The 15,472-nt window shown below is 39.8% G+C and overlaps 1 protein-coding gene across 10 annotated transcripts in view; it reads right to left on the minus strand.

Moving 5' to 3' along the window:
* The window catches only part of ERC1 (ELKS/RAB6-interacting/CAST family member 1), a 274,951-nt gene that overhangs the window by 96,586 nt on the left and 162,893 nt on the right, over positions 1 to 15,472 (minus strand). The gene's annotated exons all lie outside the window — the stretch shown is intronic.

Raw genomic sequence — 15,472 nt, forward strand, 5'->3', positions numbered from 1 at the left:
GGAAAACTTAGATTCCTATAATAACAGAAAAGAATGAAACAGATAAATTCAATATCCTTTGGTTATCTTGAAACTTTTTTTTAGCCCAAATTGTAGTGACATTTTTTTAAAAAGACACACATCTTTGTCATTTACTATTATAAAAAAGCTAAGTAGTTTTAGACGGCAAATATAATAGATTCAAATTAGTGATGGTGATGGACAAATCTGTCAGTTTCAACTCACAGTTTCAAATCTGTCAGTTTCAAATGTGTCAGTTTCTTATTTTGCAAACCTTGGGTTTCTTTTGTCTTGTTTCCACATCAGTTTTTTTTAAAGTATCTGCATTTCTCTGAATATATGCATTTTTACACACAATTTTTCCTAATATACACAATTTTACAAGTAATTTATCCTAATTAAATGTGTTTCCTACATTATTTTCACCATTATATGCATCTTTGTGCGCATCTTTGTGCACACACCTCCCTAATATACACAGTTTTTATTTGGATAACTGCACCTGAAATGTAGTGTGAATTGTTGTTGTCGTTCAGTCGTGTCTGACTCTTCATGACCCCATGGACCATAGCATGCCAGGCCTTCCTGTCCTGCGCTCTCTCCCAGAGCGTGCTCAAGTTCATATTCATTGCATCCGTGATGCTATCTAGCCATCTCATCCTCTGCCGTCCCCTTCTCCTTTGGCCTTCAGTCTTTCCCAGCATCAGGGTCTTTTCCAGAGAGTTTTCTCTTCGCATTAGGTGGCCAAAATATTGGAGCTTCAGCTTCAGTATCTGTCCTTCCAATGAGCACTCAGGGTTGATTTCCTTTAGGATTGACTGATTTGACCTCCTTGCAGTCCAGGGGACTGGTAACAGTCTTCTCCAGCACCACAGTTCGAAAGCATCAATTCTTCGGTGCTCAGCCTTCCTTATAGTCCAGCTCTCACAGCCATACGTTACTACTGGGAAAACCATAGCTTTGATTAGACGGACCTTTGTCGGCAAGGTGATGTTTCTGCTTCTTACTACGCTGTCTAGGTTTGCCATAGCTTTCCTCCCAAGGAGCAAGCGTCTCTTAATTTCATGGCTACAGTCAATGTCTGTGGTGATCTTGGAGCCCAAGAAAATAAAATCTGTCACAGCTTCCATTTCTTCCCCTTCTATATGCCAGGAAGTGATGGGGCCAGATGCCATGATCTTTGTTTTTTTAATGTTGCGTTTCAAACCAGCTTTTGCACTCTCCTCTTTCACCCTCAATAAGAGGCTCTTGAGATCCTCTTCGCTTTCTGCCATTAGGGTGGTATCGTCTGCATATTGGAGGTTGTTGATAATTCTCCCGGCAATCTTAATTCCGACCTCTGATTCATCCAACCCGGCATTTCTCATGATGTACTCTGCATATAAGTTAAATAAGCAGGGTGACAATATGCAGCCTTGTCGTACTCCTTTCCCAATTTTGAACCAATCAGTTGTTCCATGTCTGGTTCTTACTGTTGCTTCTTGACCCTCGTACAGGTTTCTCAGGAGACAGGTAAGGTGGTCTGGTACTCCCATCTCTTTCAGAATTTGCCACAGTTTGTTGTGATCCAAACAATCCAAGGCTTTAGTGTAGTCAATGAAGCAGAAATAGACGTTTTTCTGGAATTCTCTTGCTTTCTCCATGATCCAGGGAATGTTGGCGATTTGATCTCTAGCTCCTCTGCCTCTTTGAAACCCAGCTTGTACTTCCGGTAGTTCTCGGTTCGCATACTGCTGAAGCCTAGCTTGTAGGATTTTGAGCATCACCTTGCTGGCATGTGAAATGAGTGCGATTGTGCGGTAGTTTGAACAGTTTTTGGCATTGCCCTTCTTTGGAATTGGAATGTAAACTGACCTTTTCCAGTCTTGTGGCCATTGCTGAGTGTTCCAAATTTGTTGGCATACTGAGTGCAGCACTTTAACAGCATCATCTTCTAGGATATTAAATAGCTCAGCTGGAATACTGTCATCACCACTAGCTTTGTTGTTACTAATGCTTCCTAAGGCCCACTTGACCTCACTCTCTAGGGTGTCTGGCTCAAGTTCAGTGACCGCACTATCATGGCTATCAGGGACATTCAGATCTTTCCTGTATAGTTCTTCTGTGTATTCTTGCCACCTCTTCTTAATCTCATCTGCTACTGTTAGGTCCCTGCCTTCTTTGTCCTTTATCATGCCCGTCTTTGCACAAAACGTTCCCTTGAGATCTCCGGTTTTCTTGAAGAGATCTCTAGTCTTTCCCATTCTGTTGTTTTCCTCGATTTCTTTGCATTGTTCATTTAAGAAGGCCTTCTTGTCTCTCCTTGCTATTCTCTGGAACTCTGCATTCAGTTGGATATATCTTCCCCTTTCTCCCTTGCTTTTCGCTTCCCTTCTTTCCTCAGCTACTTGTAAAGCCTCATCAGACAGCCACTTGGCTTTCTTGCATTTCTTTTTCTTTGGGATGGATTGAGTTGCTGCCTCCTGAACAATGTTACGGACCTCCGTCCATAGTTCCTCAGGCACTCTGTCTATCAGGTCTAATCCCTTAAATCTATTCCTCACCTCCACTGTATATTCATAAGGGATATGATTTAGGTCATACCTGAATGGTTTAGTGGTTTTCCCTACGTTCTTCCATTTAAGCTGAAATTTTGCAACAAGAAGCTCATGATCTGAGCCACAGTCAGCTCCGGGTCTTGTTTTTACTGACTGTATAGAGCTTCTCCATCTTTGGCTGCAAAGGACATAATCAATCTGATTTCGATATTGACCATCCGGTGATGTCCATGTCAAAGTATAACAGCATTTTGTTTCACATACTGGTTCAGGAATTGCAAAATAGATGAGTTCGCATAAGTTCAGAATGCAAACGATCTGCCCCATCTCTCTTCATAACAGCTTTTGGAGCTATAACATCAATTTGTTAAATTTAACTTCTGTTGGAAAGGAAATATAAAGCAGCTGTGGAGAAGTAGAATGGCTGACAATGGATGTAGAAAGAACCCCAATCCTTCAAAAATAGTAATTTAATAAATCTGCATTCCCTATTTGTTTACTTATTTTTTATTACATTTGTATACCGCCCAATAGCCAAAGCTCTCTGGGTGGTTGCCAACAATCGAAACCATAGAATTATGATGATAAAATACTATTCCTACAATAAAATGGAATAGTTATATTAGCCTCCTCACATGTTTAAAGAAAAGACTCTATATCACTTTCAGTTCTTGAAACATCTTATTTCAGGTAAAGAAGATAGATGTGACATTCTTCATGTTTTTTGTACTTTCCATAGAGAACTCCTTCCTATTACACAAGTTTAATTTGTCCTCTTCATTTCATTGGGTTGGACCCAAAGGGCTAGCTGATGAGCAGAAGCTAATTCCCCTAATTTCTGCCAATTTCTCTCTCCAGCTACAGCCCCTATGCCACATCCAAAGTCTCCCAGCTCCCAAGAGTGGCTTTGGGGCTCCCTCAGGGGACTGCAGGAAGAAGGGGAGGTAGGAAAGTCTTGTTTTGCAAGTGAAACTCTACTTACTGTTGTTAGTACACAATCTGACCTCTTATATTTTCATCTAAAATGAAAGAAGAAGACTCCTCTTCTTATCTGTCATACATTCAATTGCATTTATGCAAGAAACAATTTTTGCAACCTGATGTCCCAAATCAACTAGCTTCTATTTCTCTTACTCAATTCAGTGCATATTCCAAGTGAAATAAAACTATTTTTCAACAGCCTACATATTCAATTTCCCTCTCATTTTATTTTTTCTGTACAACATTCTGGTATCTATTGCCAGAGCAACAATACTATCTTTTTAAAATCTCTTCAGCACCATCAGTTACCAAAACCCAATCTGGCCATCTTCAAAATACTCCATAAAAACCAACACAAGCAACATTTGAATATAATTGGTTGGATCCAAATTTAACCATGCAGTAGACCCACTGAAATCAATGGCATAAGTTAGTCATGACTAATATAAATCCCACTGATTAAAATGGGTCTAACTCTAAGCAGGACAGTTTGGATCCAACTCAATGTGAACACTAATATTTTTATTGACAACATCAGATTAAAATTTAATATTAATTTTTGTTTTTCTGTCTGACATACTATGTACCACGCGGTTTAATACCAATTACATTATGAAAACACAGCAATGAAGCTATTGGACTTCTCTTTCCAGTCTTCATCAGCAATGCTACCCACAATATATTCATTACAGTGAACGCTGGCAGAAAGATTTCGTGAACATCCAAAAATATGCATACATTGGTGCACATTGACACTTTTATTTATTACATTTATATCCTGCCTCTCCTCCAAGGAGCTCAAGACAGTGTACATGGTTCTCCCCTTCTGCATGTTATCATCACAACAACACTGTAAGGCAGGTTAGGCTGAGAGATCGTGACTAGAGTCAGGTCACCCCACAAGCTTCATGTCTGAATGGGAATGTCTGAACCTGGTTCTCCCCACTCCTGGTCTTACATTCTTACCAATACACCACATTTGTAGAGTGGCATGATCCTATGCAGGTTTAGACAGAAAAAGGTCCTATAACTCCCAGCATTCCCCAGCCAGCTATGTGAGACTTTTTTCTGTCTAAACATGCATAGGATTACACCCTTAATTATCTAAATATGACTGTCACCATTCACTTCTACGTATCTGAAAAGTACAGAGATACACAAAATTCACTTCGGACTGTCAGCATTTACATAAGAATGTCAACATTCACCAAATTTGGAGCATTCCCTATAACATGTGTGCATCTGCATTATGTAAATATAAATACAAAATAGACGATGATGGTAGCCTACAGTTTGGTACAAAACAAATACTATTAGCCCCTTAAAATGATGTAAATATCTGACCAGATAAGAGTTCAATTTACACTAATATAAGGGAATATCAGAACTTCCTGAGAAACCAGAGAGTCATGCATGCCAAGGAATGTGAATAAAAAACATGCAAGCTGTGAACAAGGTCTTACAATACGACACAGATTGAAATTCTGAATTAACCTCAATTTATAACATGATTCTCTCTGACTATTCCTGGTAAACTTTTAAAAAAACAGACTCTATTGACTAGATACTTACCTACTACTAAGAATCAAAATGAATACAATTCTCCACATAGTCCCATTGTCAGACACCTGAAGGGCTACAACAACCAGTTCAGTAAAGTGGTTTGTTGGGTAAATGGCAGTCCCAGACATGCCATCCTGAACTCCTTGGAGGAAGAGCTGTATATAATTATGATAAATAAATGCTATTTAATAACATTTAGGTAGGACGGCAGAGGATGAGATGGCTAGATAGCATCACCGATGCAATGAATATGAACTTGAGCACACTCCAGGAGAGAGCAGAGGACAGGAAGGCCTGGCGTGCTATGGTCCATGGGGTCACGAAGAGTCGGACACGACTGAACAACAATAACATATGAAAGGATATTTACATAGCATGTGGCAAGAAGGTTCTATTAATGCATGCAGAATGCCCAAAATCTTAATTGTAACATTTTAGAAAACTAAGTTAATTTAATTTGCATAAACAGCCTCAGCAATTGTTAAACACCACTATGTGTGCTGGATGTGCAACCGGTAATAGAAGAATGGTTCCCTCCTTGTGCCATTGCCTGCAAACTCGCCAATCATCCAGCACTGCTCAGGATGGTGACAGATGGTTATGCAAATGCAACAGTTACTTGGTCTTCTCATTTGCATGTCTTACTGACTGCATTTTAAACATCTGAATACTATTTTTTCTGAGACAGGATTCTGGGTATACATCATCAGAGAGAGCTTACTTCAGAGACATCCTAATCCCTGTTGGAGGTCTTTGGGAATACTCCAATTGACATAACAGCGTTTTTATTTCCCACCGACTCAACTAGATTGGTGGGAGAACAAACAGTTTGTTACTGATGAACAGGATTGATTGAGTGCTGCAAAACTAGAGAGTCTTTACTGCAAATGTGCAAAACAAATGCAGAAAAAAATGACAGATGATGAGAAACTGGGGGACATCACAGTCTTTCCACCTAACAAAAGGAATTTCAATAGAGCATCCATAGTACAGACACACAGGATTTCAACAGCAAGATCTTGGCAACGAGGAAAAAGAGAGAAATTAAGAGTGGCTGATCAAATATCAAATTTTTAGGAGTGTAGCTAGAGGAGTACACTACCCAGAGGCCTGTTTCCTGATATGCCCTCATGTAAAATCCTTGGGGTAAAAAAGTATCTGGATAATCCTTTATAATCTGCTAGGAATGGCCATTTCACAATGACCTCTAGATGTGTGAAGTAACAAGGGGAAAGAAACATTCTTCCCTAGAGGCCCCTCCTAAAGTTTTGATCTAGGTATTTTCTGGGAGCCCTGTAATCCCCCCCCCCAATTATAGCAAATTTATAATGGTTGAGACTAAGTACAGGATTATATTGGCCTTTTTGTGATGTTTTAGTTGCCTTTTGTGTAGTAGCACAGCTGCCTATTGGATCTTTTAGCATGACGTTTCCCACTAAACCTAAAGAATTGGGGCAAGTTACAAATCCAAATAAATTATTAAATAAAATTTCATATACAAGTAATCATAGCTCTGGGCCAACTCACAATGAAGTGTGATACTAAGAAACTTGTCATAACAACATCAGTTTTAATAAACTCCAAGATGCCACCATGAAAGTATAAACTACACATGCGTATGCACGTACACACACACACACACACACACACACACACACACAAAGCATGCCCTCACATACAGTCCTGTACCTTCTACAGGCAATCAACTTAAGATGAAATCTAATGTTTATTAAATAGAAACTTGGCCAGACTGAAATGGTTAATTATACCGGCAACTCTGACCAAACTTTCCTCTCACGCACAGTTACAAAAAAAAAAATAGAAAAGAAAGAAAAGCAATTTCTGGGCAGATAATTACTTGGCATTCTCCAACCTATAATCATGTTTAAAAACAGCACACTTTGGTTTCCTTGAAATATGTCACGGGAAGCTAAATATGAAGGGGCTCTGAAAGCTTGGCAATATTCTTTGAAATAAAATCTTGGAGTGCTGACAAATACTTTTAATTAAGAGTCATCTGTTTTTCCTTAATTCTTCTTAAATATGTACTTTCCCAAATCAGGCCTCACAGACTTACTATGTATCTACCTTGCACTGAAATGGAGAGAAAAATGTGTGCTGGATACAGACAATTCTTTTTGGTCAAAGCCCACGTTATGTTTAAGACTTAATCGGAAGATGAAAGCTGCCTTCTTCAGATGACAGGTCTATGTTCCCATTTATTACGATTTGTGAATCCCCTTTTACCATCTCCAAAGAAATGCACATAATGCCCAGGAGTCTCCCATGTGGCTTCACTGTCAACATCAGAGGGACATCAATAAAACCTCCTCTTTGGCCAGAGCCAGGCAGTTATGATACTGTATGACGAAAGCAATACTGACAACCATGCAAATAAAAGCGAGGATAGATTTTTACTGTATCATACACCTGTGAACATAACATAATCCCAAAATGTGCAGTAACAGGAGGGCAAAGTGGCATATTAACATTGTAAAGAGAAAATGGCATGAGATGGGGAAAAGGAAGTTATGCTGTTCAGGAACCATAATAAAATGCAGGCAATAATTATTTCATGGCTGCAATAAACTGCCAGGGCACCAAATTATTTTATACTGGAGATCAAAGCATGCTGCATATCTCAGCAACCAGAGCTATTATCTGGAGATGTAACAGTGAAAGAGTACTGACAAAAGGTTTGATAAGAACGTAAGAGCCTCTGCTAGATTTTATCATGGGTCCATCTAGCCTAGTACTCTTCCAACAGTGGCCAACTAGGTGCCTCCAGAAAGCTTACAAGCATCTGGCATTCAGAGGCATGCGGCATGGTGTGTGTGGTGCAATGGCCAGTTGCTGGGCTTGGAAAACCCAGGTTCAAATCCCCTTTCAGCCATTAAACTCACTGGGTGGCCTTTAGCAAACCTCCATTTCTTAGTCTAATCTATTTTTCCTCAGGTTGTTACAAAGATAAAATGGAATAATCTCTTATAAGTCACCTTGAGCTCCTTGAAGGATGGAGAGGATACAAACGTAAGTGTACACACAAAGAGTACCTCTTAAAAGATATTTAAAGTACCAGGATTTGAAAGTGCAGAAAATTACACGATGGGAAAAGTGCCGAACAGCTTTGAGGAAGCACACAAGCAACATCATTTTTTTCACAGATCACCTGGTATGCTGTTGGCTGAAATAAATTTTAAAACTTTTAGTAGCAGTGGAAGTAGAGCAAATACAATTGCATGGAAATATTAAGAACTGTTGGCAAATACTTCCAGAAATTCAGATAACTTTAGACAGAATTAGTATGTTCTGCAACATTTATTCGGTATCTGAAGTAACTTTTTGCATCTGTCTTTCACAGTTACACATGCTGAGCTCACTTCCCTTGTTGCCTTTGCTTGATTAGGCTGTCTGGTAACTTCAGCTGGATGCCCACACAGCACATAACACCGTGAAGACACACACACACAGTCCATGCATTTGCTCAAGTACCTGTTGGTGGTAAGTTACATTTCTGACATGCATCCAGGAAAGTATACCTGTTAACTTTTGCTTTAGATAGTCTATTAAAAATGGGGGATTCTTGGCAAGGTTGAGAGTGAGACCTGCCCACCATCTGGGTTCCCTTCCCACCCAGCCAAAGGGGCAGACTTTTTAGTTCATTATCACCTCATCAGCATTTTTGTCAGCCGCTAATGGTGAGGGAAAAGGCTATACCACTCACTAATTCCTGGCTTTTCTGCCTCCTCAAGCAACAGCAAATCCAGAACAGATGGACACTCTTTAACCCTCTATACCCAACTGCTTGCTTTGATCAATCCACTTATTCTGAATAGAAGGTGACCAACACATAGCATTTATGCGACCACCGAAGGGGTGGGGGTGGGGAGAAGAGCTTTAAAAATGTTATTAGAGAGTGTGTTTTAACAAACAAAGATAGAACCCAACTGCTTGGGATCGAAGGTGGCCTTTTCTTATTTCTGTCATCCTGCGTGCTCTGCTCGACATTAGGGGCCTTGCTCCCAGGTGTCTCCATCAAATGAGGTCTGGTGGACATCCATGAGGATCAGGCTCAAATACTATATGGATTCAGGCACCAGGCTAAATTCTAGTTGTTCTGAGTCAACTTTGCACCAACCTGAGTTTTATCTGGGGTTTGTTCTCCTTTTCTGTGTGCTATGTGGCTTTTGCTGTTTTATGGTTGTGCTCCTTTGCATTTTTCATCCTCGTTTTTTACTTGTGTATTTTTGTATAGATTATATGATTATCGTATTGTTGATTTTAATAGATATATTGTTAGCTATCTAGGTTTATTTTATGAGGAAGGTGGGATATAAAATTGTAAAATAAAACAAAGTAATAAATACGTACATAAATCCTTGTTATGAAGTTTTATATTGTGCAAAAGAAAGAGAAGCAATCTATTATTTGAAACAAACTTTGCATTATTGTCATCATGATGTATACAATTCCTGTGCACATTTTACAAAAAGAACCAGTTATTTTAACACTCCCAGGATGAGTTTAGGAGTTCAGTGGAGCACAGTAGATGGGCTATAAGGAAAATCTTAAATTCAAGGACTGAATTAAGCAAAAAGAGAAATTAAGAATGGGCAGAAGCTTCTTGCCAACAAGCAGGCAACCACATCAGGTTTTTGGGGGGTTGGGGGGGGAAGTAATGTTGCTACTAACAGAGTCATCAACCTGACTCCAGTTTGCCAATTCCACCCAGCTGTAACCAAGGCCTGTAATCAGATTCCAGGGATGTATTCGTATTCTGCTTTCTCAGAACATGAATAAAACCTCAGAGTAAAATTGGTCTTGTTCCCTACCAATTGTTCTGATGCCCAAATTCAGGAAATTTACTCACAAGAGAGTGTGAGAGGAAAATGAAGTATTCCTAAACTTCTGGAATGTTTCCCTCCAAATTTCCTTTGCCTTTTCTTCCTGCATATACATGCTGCTGGACAGAACAACTGATACTTTAAGTCACATATGGGCAACTGCGCTGTTCTCTGTGTGGTCTGCATAGCCCCCGAGGTACTCTAGCCACTTTTTCCAGCCATCTAGCTGATCAGCCATTAGCTGAGGGGCAGGAAACAGATAGCTAATAGAAACACAGAAACAGCAATCTGGATCACTGGTGTGGGGAGGCTTTAACCTCGTCCCCTCTCAGCGATCCCGATGCAGAGACAGTTTCCTCATAGCTAACAGCAATGGGGAAACAGCAATCTGGCTCAGGACCATGAGGGGAAGGTGCAGGGAGAAAAGGTCTAAAGCTCCCTATCTGTGTGTGTGTGTGTGTATGTGCGTGTGTGCACAAATGAGAGAGAGCGCGTGCACGCATGCATGTGGCACTGCATGTGGGCCAGTTTGCCCCTGCTTTAGGCTATGTCAGAAATCTTAAACTGGTACTTCTGTTACATAATTCAAACTGCCAAATCATATTGCTTGTGCAGGCATCTATACTAATCTCATCACCTGATGCTCACTGGAAACCTTTTCCAAAAATCCCCACAGATGTGGTACATGGAAAACCAAGAGCCACATGTTGCCATTGAGCATGTAGAGGGGTCTACAGACATACAGTGTTTCATCTGGATGGTTTTTACCAACCAGCCAGCTATATAGTTATCTTTGCAGATCAGTATCTATTTCCCACATTTTTATCTGTGAACTACCAGAATACCACCCTGGTTTTGTATGCCCCCTGTTGCCCACACAATTTCCCCCCCCAAAAGAGAAAGCTAGAATTTAAAGAATGGCTAAAATAAAAGCTTAGTGGTGATACACCCTGTCAGCTTCAAAGCAAAACTAAGAGCTACATGCCACAATGAATCACTCCGCCCTATTTTGTTTTCTTGAGCAGGATGAAGCCTTTATTTTCAAAATCCAGCAGAGTAAAAGATCAGGCATCAGGATCAACACTGTTCCTAAAAACTTTAGTACAAACGTGGGCAACCTATTCATATAAATGGCTATAGATGATTTAGGTACTTAAGTTGAATTAAAGCTGTGAAAACAGACAAAATAACGGACATGCTCATTGGGCCAGTGTAGTGAATACTTCTTTGGTTTGGTAGAGTTTGTGGGAAATGTAGGTTCAAATCTCTGCTTAGCCATGATGTCTCCTGAGGTACCATGAATAAACCTAACCTTCTTCACAAGATTCATATGAGCTGTGAGGGAATACAGACAACCCGTTTTTCTTTTCATGGAATGCTAAAGATGGTTCTTTCTCACTCTGCTTTTTCTAACAATTGATGTATGATCTCATGGTCCTGCTGTTTTATACTGCTGACTTGACTAAGGGATTTTCTTAATTTATTAGATTTTATTGTGATTTTTTAAAATCAGGTTATATTCTAATCACTTGTTCATTTTTTTAGGTTCCCTTTGGGCCAAAGAACTGAATCCAAATAAACAACATTACTATTATTCTATTATTATTTCTATAACATTATTATTTCTTCCTTACATCTTATTTTTTACATTCCCCTATGTGAGGGATCAGTGGGGCTCGCTGCCTCTTACCACATGCCCGAGGAGTTACTCATGGCATTGCTGGTTTTCTCTGCACATGCGAGGCTCCTGTACCCTATGGTCAAGGACAGAGCAGGCATGGATGGCGACGGTTCAAACAGAAGGCGTCACCAGCTGTTGCACCCCTGCAGCTGGCCCCATCAGCCAAAATGAGCATCACCTGAAGTGGGGCTGCAGCGGCAGGGGGAGGGAGAGAATTGGGAAGGATAAAAGGAAGACAGGAGAGCAAGGAGGGAGGTTGGTGCAGGAGGAGGGAACTTTGGAAAGAGAAGGAAAAGGTATACCTGCTGGGAAGGGAAGGGCAACTCCCCACACTGCTCTCTTGGGGAAAGAGAGGCTTTCCAACCTCCTGTCATTAACCCTAGCATGGCAGGACGGACTGAGTGACCTAGTGGCTCAATTGTTGGGCACTGGAGAAAGGGAGAAGATCCATTTCTTGAATCAGAAACTGTTCTGTTATTGTTTATGGAGAACTAATCCCTTTTGTGTTTTAACTTTTAAAGGGACTGCTGCTGAATGTAACTAGGACAGTCCTCATCAGTAAAAGCTATCTTAACACTCACTGACTGTTACCATTCTGATGGAGACAATGGATCAAGGCGTTTTTGATGTTCCCCTTCCTCGAGAACTGCTAACACCCTACCACCACCATGTTTCCTCCAAGAAGCTTGGGGTGTGTGTGTGTGCATATGGTCTCCCCCATCCCTTTTTATCCTCAAAACACTGTGAGAGAGGTTGGGTTGAAATATAACATTTTTGGCTTCAAGTGCAGCTCTTTCCAAAAACTATATAACTAGCAGAAAGGACATGAAGGAACGGCATGATGCTAGAATAATCCTGGGCATTTATTAATGTAGTTGACCACCTGATTGATATTTAATATATTAACACAGGAAATCTCAGAAACCCATTTAAAATAAGGGTCGCTGCCAAAATCAATCAGTAGTGGAATTCTGGTTAAATACTACAGGTCAAATTTCAAATATTGTTCCAAGATTTCTAGCAGCTTTACCAAAATCCACAACACTTTTGTTGAACCTGCTACATGTTAATCAGGAGGTTTTCAGTGCTTCACACCACAGCAAAGGGCATTCTGTTCTCACAATATCGATATTCTTGGGATATTTTAAAGGCTATCATGTCAAACCACCTTCCATACTCTTGTCAAACCCTGCAATATCTTTTTGCATGATATGAACTGGAAAGTGAAACAATTTTATTACAAGTCCCCAGATGCACAATGTTGAGCATTATGCTGATTTCAGTCTACCAATGCCATAACATAGTGCACTGGGGTATAAATAAATGCTTAACATCATCCAGAATGCAAGAAAAAAACAAGAGTAGTGAATCATGGAAACATAGATTGAACTAGAAAAGTGCACCTTTTCATATAGACACCCATTGCCTCAAAATTGGAAAAGCAGGTCTGACAACAGGTTTCTCCTATGAATTTTGACCCTTGCTTAAAACACTACTTTCTGTCTACTAGGAGAAATGAGGAATAGTTAACAGCCTTTAAAAAAAACATGTACTATCTACATATCTCATTTTTGAAATAAACTATGGGAATTAATACTCTTGCTTAGATGGAATAGAATATATAAGAGACCCCTCCAAACTATGGAGTTTTTGCATTACGTTTCAGATGTGTTATTACATCTCTATAAACAAGAATACTAGGCCAGATTCAAGTAATGGAGCTACAACTGTTTACATGAGTGATTCTCTTGCCTATGACTTCTCCCCCAAAGGTAAAAAGCAAACAAAACATAATCTGAAGAGACTGCGACAGCCTGAACTGCTTTGGAAGCATGTTGACTATACATCTCAGTTTCCCACACTGAGGAAATATTACTCATACACTCCATGTTGCAAAGGAGCTGTAAGCTACAGTGGTCTAGACCACTGAAGAGTGAGGTTTCTTGAAGTGGTTTGTGCCATAAATGCAGAGCTACTTGATTAACAATATCTACAGACTCCAGGCTCCTTCATTTTTGGACAATTGCAAACCAAATATACTCTGTAACTCAATAACAGACAACATTTAATCTTTCAGCAGATGACCTCCAGCTCCTCATTAAGTACTGCTGGTTTTGAGCTTCACCTGCAGGATTTTCTTCTTCAATTATTCTTGACACCATGGTGTTGATTTCCCTTTGTAAAGCAAACAAGCCTTCTTTGGTGCCACACTGACAATTATGTAATTGACCCTTTGTAGTCAATGAAAGACTTAATTATTACGTTTTGTTTGCCGTTCCGATTAATCCCAACTCTGTGTAATCTGTATCCTTCACTGGGATTTTGTGGGCTGAGAATTACAGAGTGCACTGCATTTGGGACACTACAGGTTTTGCCAGTTTATTTCATGGCTCATTTGACATGAAGGCTATGAAATTATAGTCCAAACCAGCTCTACATTTTTCAAAGCCAAGACCCCCAAATTAGTGTGTTTTGTTTGCAGTTTGTGTGAACATGCCAGTGGTTAAAGCATTCTCCTTCTGCAACCTTCAATTCTAACTCAACCCAAGTAACGGCAACACTCAAGACCACCTCTATGAAGACAAGGAAGGCAGCTGATGTCTAAACAGAGCAAAGATTGTAGGTGATGAGTGCACTGAAGACACTCAAACTCACTGAGTAAGAGGCAGAAGACTTAAACGGAAATTCTGTACTCGCTAGTGAATTTCTGTTCTCAAGAGGAGAACATGCTTTGAGCAAAAGAAGAAGGAAAAAAGAAGGAAAACAATCAACCAGAGGCTTCCTAGTTAGGATAATGATTCCTACATAAGTTATTGCTCTTCAGTGCAAAGGACAGGTATTCAAGCTTATTTTAAAATGGATAGGATGAGGAGAAAGCTTCTTAGAGCTTGTCCAGAGAATAGTTCACTTCTTTACTTCTGCTTCCATAAATCAGGAAGGTGGTGGGAAAGTACCATAAGAGTGGTACTCAATGCCATCGCAGTTTTGTATCACAGTTGTTATTTTAGAATATAACATCTATGATCTGTTTGGACTAGCAGATATCAGCACGGGGACTGTCATGGCAAGTGTCTGGCATGCTAAATGTGCACACTTGACATGTAAAAATAGGAAGCAGCCATATATATCAAAGTCAACAGCTTACAAGACATTCTACACAGTTGTGGATATAACACAAAAACCTGATATATAAATCAATTCAATTTCAATTCAAGGGGAAAGATATTTAGAGAGGCTATAGACTGCCTTTAAAAAAGAAGAAATGGACCGACTGAATTCCATTCCCAACCATTCGTAAAGCAGCTATCCAAAAATCTCAATACTTTTAATGTTTGTAAAACATATGATGACAAGAAGACAAACTTATTTTTGATTTACTGCATAACAAACAAGTTCTGGAACAAGCCAATATGGAAGCAAAAGTCCTATAAAACCCAAGCACATTGCAGATACTTTGGGGGAAAAAACTATAAACAGTTTACAGCCAGCAATATTTACAAATCTTTTCAGTAAACAAAAGCCCAACTATCTCTGTCTTTGTAGCCTAGAATAGCTTTCATTTCCAGAAACCAGAAGGTTGCAAGGTCAACATGGTACTTCCTCCTCCTCCTCTGGTTGTTTAGCTTCAACACGTTTGCTGGCAGAGTCAGAGGTCAAGATTGAGGAGCACTGAAAGGGCAGATATAACAAGCCACAGGACTGAAACCTGTAATAGGATACTTCCCTATTGATATTTTGTTTCACAAGTCTTATGTATCTTTCTGGAGTTGAACAACTGCAGAACACTTAGTGAAACCACTGTAAAAATCCATAAAATGCTGGATTCCTGTTGGTCCAAACTCCCAGCAAGATGGTTTCTTCTATAT

This window comes from Heloderma suspectum, chromosome 7 (genome assembly GCF_057233095.1).
Source record: "Heloderma suspectum isolate Gila_16-S chromosome 7, 16-S_ref, whole genome shotgun sequence".
NCBI lineage: Eukaryota > Metazoa > Chordata > Lepidosauria > Squamata > Helodermatidae > Heloderma > Heloderma suspectum.